Source organism: Piliocolobus tephrosceles, chromosome 10 (assembly GCF_002776525.5).
Source record: "Piliocolobus tephrosceles isolate RC106 chromosome 10, ASM277652v3, whole genome shotgun sequence".
NCBI classification, from domain to species: domain Eukaryota; kingdom Metazoa; phylum Chordata; class Mammalia; order Primates; family Cercopithecidae; genus Piliocolobus; species Piliocolobus tephrosceles.
This window is the reverse complement of record NC_045443.1, coordinates 26,516,340-26,523,750: the sequence shown is the minus strand read 5'-3', so window position 1 is coordinate 26,523,750 and position 7,411 is coordinate 26,516,340.

Sequence of the window (7,411 nt, the reverse complement as noted above, 5' to 3'; positions counted from 1 at the left end):
AAAGTTCTCGTCTGGGTCTCAGAGGGACGCTTGGTGCTCTGAGCAAATATGGATAAACCACGCCACTTGTAAATTACTGGGTTTTGGTTCCTTAAACCAAGTTGTGCCTTCTTTTCATGGATATGTAAGTCCAAGGGGCTTAGTGAAAGAGCCATCCAGCTTTTTCTACCCTATTGTGACCCTGTTCTGGTTACGAAGAAATATCTTAAAGGTTGACTTTTAATAGTCAATGTCCAGCATGACTTCTGTGTGGATGGTGCTGTTCCATTTCAGGTATTAATTTTATAAAAGGCTTCCAAGAAATACTTGACTTATTTTCTAATTTAGCCCTTCCTTTTATACTTCTGAGAAATTGTTCATCTTTCTAAATATCCAATTTGCAGTAATAGTCAATTATAAAAACATAAAATATTTTCACAACTCAAACTGAGTCTCTGCCCAGTCATATATCTTCCCTGTGTTTATGTGTGGGTTTATATGTGTGTGTCACATGTGTGAGTGGGAAACACAGGTAATAAACTTCATGTCACTCCACTGCTTGCAAACACTCCAATGGCTTCCAACTTCCTTACAGTGGCTTGTAAACCCCTCTGCAATCTGACAGCAACTGGGCACTTCATTCCCGTGTGGTAGTAGCCTGCCCCGCAGACACTCTGATCAAGGGATCCATGTCTTCTTTCTGTTGCTCTGATTGCCCAGCCTCATTCTTGGGCTTGGCATTTGCATTCCTTCTACCTTTAGTGCTTTTTCCCCATATCGTTGGCTGGCTATCATTTATTATTCAGGTTAAAGATCAAATGGCACGTCCTTCCCTCACCATCCTTCCCGGTATTGCCCTACCCCTTTTCTCTTTTCTGTAAGAGCACCCACTTCATAGCACTTGCCCACTATCTAAAATGTTCTATTTATTTTTTCATTGTCTGTCTCTCCTTCTTGGATGTAGTGAGCTTGTCTGTTTTATTGGTCCTATATATCCAACTCCTAGAACAATGACTGGCACAAAATAGGTATATTAAAACTTTTACATTTTCTTTCCCTCTTGCCCTCATTTCTTATCCTGTGACCAAGAGGAGGAGCTCAGATGACTCAAAGATCTGTAGATCCAGTGATAATAAAATATGCCTCGTGGCAGAAGATCAAGGAAGGGCTTGGGGTGCTAGGATCTTGACACAGGCTTGGGGGTTGGTGACACTAACACCTCCTCCTCTACCCACCACGTTCCCACTCAACCACTCCAACCTCAGCTGACCAAGCAATACCTTAGTCACCTCTTCCCCAAATTCCACTTGGACTATGGAGCACATCAATAATGTCATGATCCAGGAGGTATTGGGCATTTCTAACAGAGGCCCTTCAGGCACAGGTGATTAAGGAAGCTGGAGAGATGGTGCACATTCCTCCAGCCTTGGTACACAAGCCCTGCCCTCGCTGACACTCTGGGCTGATGTGGTGAGTCACTCCAGGTAAGGGGTAACACAGGGCTAGAGGCGACAGCAGTGAGGCCTGTGTTTTTCTTGCTTCAGAGGAGGAGAGCTGAAATGGAAACTCCTAGCCACACAGAACTGGGAGGCGGGGAGCAGTGAAGTGGCGGTCCAGTCTCTGCCCAGGCAGAACTACTTTCATTATTGCTCAATTTGAGTTAGGTTAAAAGCAGATAGATTATTTTTTAAGTCTTTTTTCTCCTTTCAGTAGATATCCCAAAGTCTAGAAATTGATATAATTTAGAGGTAATGAAAAGAAAGTTCAGCAGCTGCATCATGTTTCATGCTGTCCTTCCCTCCTCCTGGGGTGGGACCTCTCCCCTCTTCCTCCAGCCTTCTGTTGTGTTGCCAAGGGCAATGCTCAGAGTGGAGGAGATGGTTCTGAGGCCATGGCAGGCTTCCCCGGGCTCGTTTCACATTAGCCACTTACCGAGATAAGCTGGAGCCGGTTCCTTTTTTCAGGTTGAGCTGGTGAGGAAAGTTTCTAACTGTTCCGGCAGCATGACCGATGATGGTGCTTATTTCTGTTGTACCTACGGACTCCCATGTCCAACGTGTGTTAGCTTTAAGTTGCATATTTGGTTGCTCTCTCAAATGCAATGGAGAGGGCTAAGACCTGATCATTTTGGAATACACGATTAATCGGGTTCTCCATTCATTATGGGTGTTGTGTGTTTGCACTGGTGGTTGTAGGAAAGACACAGACAAAAAATCAGAAACATGGGAAGGTTTTCCTGCTGCATGATTTCATTAGCAGGATCAGGGACTCCCAGATCACTGTTCTTCTTTCCAGCATAAAATGGCCTTCAGAATGTTTTGGCGTCAAGCCAATTAATTGCCATTGGCAATTGTCTTTAGATTCCCTCTCTACTTTCCACCTCTTCCTTATGTGCTAGTAATTACATGATATCTCCTGAGAGTTTCCACTGCAAACTCACTGACATGGAACTGGAAGGACTGAGGATCTGATGGAAAAGAGAAAGTCCCATTACTTGCCCACTATCCCTTTTCAGGCATCATAGTGGGTTGGCTCTGAAATCCTGGGGCTTTTTAGAAGTCCCAGCCTGTATCCCCCCTGGAGGACCAGCCCATCTTTGAGAAGGGCATCACAAATGGCACAAGAAGAGGGCTGAGCAGAAATATCGAATGCTTATTGGCTATAGGGGCATTAGCAACAGAGTCTAAAACCCAATTCCACTGCTGAAGACTTGGTGGCAGGAGTGTCACTTCCTGTTGTAGAACTGATGCCACAATGAGAAAGCACAGTGCATACTGGGCTAGTTTCAGAGAGGACTCATTATATTAGCCAGAAACTAGACTTTAACGTAAAAGTCTGAAGCCTATCAGGGATTTCTCTAAGAAAGCACACTCTGGGAACTGCTCTCTATTTCAATGTTAACTGCAAGCATGCATGCCTTCATAGGTACAGCCGAGTTTAGGTACAGGAAAAAGGATTCCTCATGCTCTCATCAAGTTGTAACTCTAATGTTCCTGAGGACCTAGTCAAATACAATAAAATAATTCCCCTCCTCTTCCATCTGTAGCCCATATTTTCCGATTCAAAGATGAGCTGGGAACAGGGTTGATAGCAGGTAATGATAATGATGAGCACAGATTGCGCCCTTAGAATGTTCCAGGCACTCTTCCCAGTGCATTACAGAGACAAACCCATGTATGCCTCACAATGACTCTATGAGACGGGTGCTCTTATTACCCCTGTTTTATGGATGAGGGAACGAACTTGGGTATAGAGTAGTTGAGGAATTTGTCCACATATATATATAGCTAGTAAATGGTAGCAAAACCTAAGCTTGGACACGAAGCAATATAACTGGTCTCAAGTCTGTTTTTAACCACTGAACCACACTGTGGCAGGCGGGCAGCTTCCTTGGGGATTGCAGTCACCAATGTTATATAATCAACACCAAGGGCTCATTCTCAAAGAAAGAGGCTGTTTGGTCTGCCCCTTACTGTTTTCTAGTCACACTTACAGCTACCCTTCTTCAAATAGGTCTCGGGTCCCCCTGAATCACCTTTCCCCTTTCTTCACTCTCGAGAAGATGAGTAACTTTCATTTTACTTTCTTTTATTCTAAAAAAATATAGAAGAAAAATCCTGGATATATTAGCAAAATTAATGTTGACATTTTGCCCTATCCCAGAAAAAAAGAAAAAATAATGAGTTCTTGCTCAGTATCCTTGAGAATACTGGGCAGAGGTTTCAGACCTGTTGAAATTGGGGTTTACACAATTGCAGATCCCAATCAAATAGGAAAAAAAATTAAATCATAAGACAAAGAGTAAAGGGGGGAAAAAGGAGGGAGAGAAAAACAAATGCTAGTTTTAAGCCAAGAGCTTATGTTAATAAGAAAAAGATTTGAGGTGAGTGAGCCTAAGCAAGTCATCTAACTGGCCTCAGTTTGCTTTTCTGCAAAATACGCAAGCTGGACTGGCAGGAATCTTTCCAGCTCTAACACAGTGATTTTAAGATAAAAAGTAACTGCAAAGGTGATCTAATTGGGAGTAAGCTAAATAAAATATATTAAAAATAATATTTCCTTTTCCCTTTTCATACTTTTCCTTATTACAGGAAAACAGCGTAACAGATAACTTGTGACTACAAGTAACAAGACCTAAAATTAAGAGCAAAAGATTTTAATATATTATAATAATTACATGACTTTTGACTCTAAGTAACAAGACCTAAACTAAAGAGCAGAAGATTTCTCACCTTTGTTTATGTCAAGGGCCATGACTGCATTGGGGCAACAATGCCCAGAGGTAGAATGTGGATGAGAGTATAATCTGGGGGTGGAAGAAGAGAAGAATCCCTTTAAAACACACTAAAATCCAGTAATTTCATAAAAACCCCACCTGAAGCCTAATTCCTCTTACAAAAGAGTCCGTGAACCTTCAGTAAATCCTAGGTTTGCCAGAACACAGTGTGCCTGTCTTTAAGTACCACACATGTTCATTCACTGTGACCTTCAACTCTTTTTGATCCAGAAACTCCTTTGTGTTATACAAGGAATGAATGTAAAGCCCTGTAGGCAGCTATCCAAGGGTTTCCATAATGTCTCCTTGGTCCTTCACCCTGGTTTTATTTCTTCTTCCTCTGCATGAAAGAAAAGCAGAGAAAGAATGAACTTGGAGTAGGAGGGGAGGTGGCTTGGGGTTGAGCATAGTGTTGGCCATACCCCTCTTTTTTTTTTTTCTTTTTGAGACGGAGTCTCCCTCTGTTGTCCAGGGTGGAGTGCAGTGGTGTGATCTTGGCTCACTGTAAGCTCCACTTCCCGGGTTCATGCCATTCTCCTGCCTCAGCCTCCTGAATAGCTGGCACCACAGGCACCCTCCACCACGCCCGGCTAATTTTTTTGTATTTTTAGTAGAGACTGGGTTTCCCCATGTTAGCCAGGTTGGTCTCGATCTCCTGACCTCGTGATCCGCCTGCCTCAGCCTCCCAAAGTGCTGGGATTACAGGTGTGAGCCACCGCGCCCGGCCCATACCCCTCTTTTGACCTCATAGATCCACTACTTTTGGAGCAATGACTGTGGCTGGGAGTGTCTGTCATGGATCAGATCCCATGACATTTCTCCCAAAGGCGGGAAGACATCTCTCCTCCAGCAAGATTGCTTGGTCCTGTCTATATTTCATGTCTATTTTTAATTCACCAGGATGCTGCAAATCTAAATCTCATCTATCTTAGCCCTTAAGGGTACCCAAGGTGTCAATTTATAGAGCTCTACATTTAGGTTTGAACAGAGTAGCCTTGCATTTTAAGCCCACTTCTGATACCACCCCATGGAGCCTGGGGCAGGCAATGTGGCCTGGTAAGAATAGCTTTGGAAAAGGCCTCTGAAGATGTTTCTTGGATTCCAGGGCTGACTTTGACTGTCTGTACATGAATCTATAAAATTTGAGGAAACTAGTTTGCTCTGCACCTTCTTTACTGTCACACAAAGGTCCCTACCAGGGCTTTGCCAAAGTCCAGCTCTTATATGGAACCCGAGTTACTACTGGCGCTGGGCGGGGCTCAGGGACAGAGCTAAAGGAGGGGCAGGAAGAAAATAACTTGGCCAGCTGGGTTGAAGAAAGGAGCCATACATATCTGTGCAAACACTTAATTCATAAAACCTACCAGAGTCTGGAAAACAAAGATGGTGGGATTTTCCTTCCCAATGTACACTGCTCATTACCCTAAGCTTTTGTTACATTTTTACTCCCTGAAAGGTTGTATAAGGTATTTATGATAATCTGAAGTTACCTGTAGTTATGGAAGTAGGGGAGTGGCCATTGGGATGACTCTGGGCTCTGAAAGTCTTATTCTGTCCCGGGCATCATTCTCCCAGGTCGGTGAGCCTCAGGATTCCTAGATGCCAGGACTTAGAAGCCTGACCCAGTTTGCCCATGGAGTAGAGGTTATGGCTTGGGAACAAACACAAGAAAATCTTCTTTGTTGCCCTTTCTAATGTTTGCAGAGGGCAGAAGGATTGCTGTTTTGTACTTAGGCTCCAGCGGATACAAACTATTGTCTTATGTTTCTGCAAAGTGTTTTGCTACAGGAATTTTAGGTGCTACTGTTATTTTCCTGATGTTCCTATGAATTTCTATTTGTTGACAGTTTCTCACCATCACCATCATCATCACTACCATCATCAAACACTTGCATAGCATTGTTCTAATCTATTATATAAAATAATAATCATTCATTCTTCACAAGCCCCTATTTATTATCCTTCAGATGAGGGAACTGAGGCAAGGAGGCACAAACAGATTAGTTGGCTTGTCCAAGGGCGTACTGGAATTCAAACTCAGCCAGACTTGTTCCAGAACTGTTCTCTTAGTGACTATAATATGTGGCCTCTCAGATATATATAAATACTGTTTCAAGGGCTCTTTAAAACATTCTCTGGGATTTCCCAAGTCTAGTTAAAGACCATGGTTTGCATGTTATTTTCATGTACTTAAAATATGTAGACTATTCTTAACGAGGTTTTTGCTTTAAGTTTTATTGTTATTGTAATCTTGAAGTGATAATGTATTGATATTTCAATTCTACTCCTTGCTTCAGTCCTTAAACTTCCCTATTTTTTATCTTGTCTCTATAATTCCCTAACCTAGAAGTAATTTTTAAAGCCAGAAGAGGCCAGGGGACAAATAAGAAGGGAAAATGACTCTATTAGAACTCTTTATTGGCTTGGTAAATTCCCATAATTTCCAGTTGGAAAATTATTTTTCCTTATAATTTTTGGGTAGCATTTGAATGAAGACACTCTAGAAAGAGAGTGTTATACTATTTTATTAATAATCTTCAGAGAAGATTTACTTAATATACTGCATAAATAGGGATTATACAAAGATCCCTTGGTAATTTCTTCCATCTCTTACAGATTCATAGTTAGGAATTTTATCCTAATGTCTATTCTAAATTCTTCCTAGTCAGTTAGTGTTGAAAAAGAAAATGGATTTGTGATAATACTTCCGTGAGCATTTCGAGCACTGCCTTTTGAGTTCTTGTCCTTGCAGTATAGGTAGCCCCACCCAGTTTGGATGCAGATTGTATTCACATAAAGCAGAAGCAATTTCATTTTCTTATCTGAGGTAGACTTGAACTTCACCTTGTCTCCTGGGGATAATAAATCAAAAGGAGTTGATTTTCTTTTCACATTAAAGTTGGTGGGGTTTTCAAATTATGTGTTCTAAAATTTTACCCTGTAAAGTAGGTAGGTAAGTAGCTCCTTCAAGAAGCTTGGGCCCAAAGACTGAAGAGGTGTCTTCAACGATCCTTGGAGAAATATCTCTTAAAGCCAGAATGAAAAACCCTTTCTACTGTCAGCATTTTGAAATGCGATGAGCTGAAGATGATGAGACCTGAGCCCCACGTATACACAAAACTGAGTGTAGCACAATTTCTGGAACCCTTCAGTTTG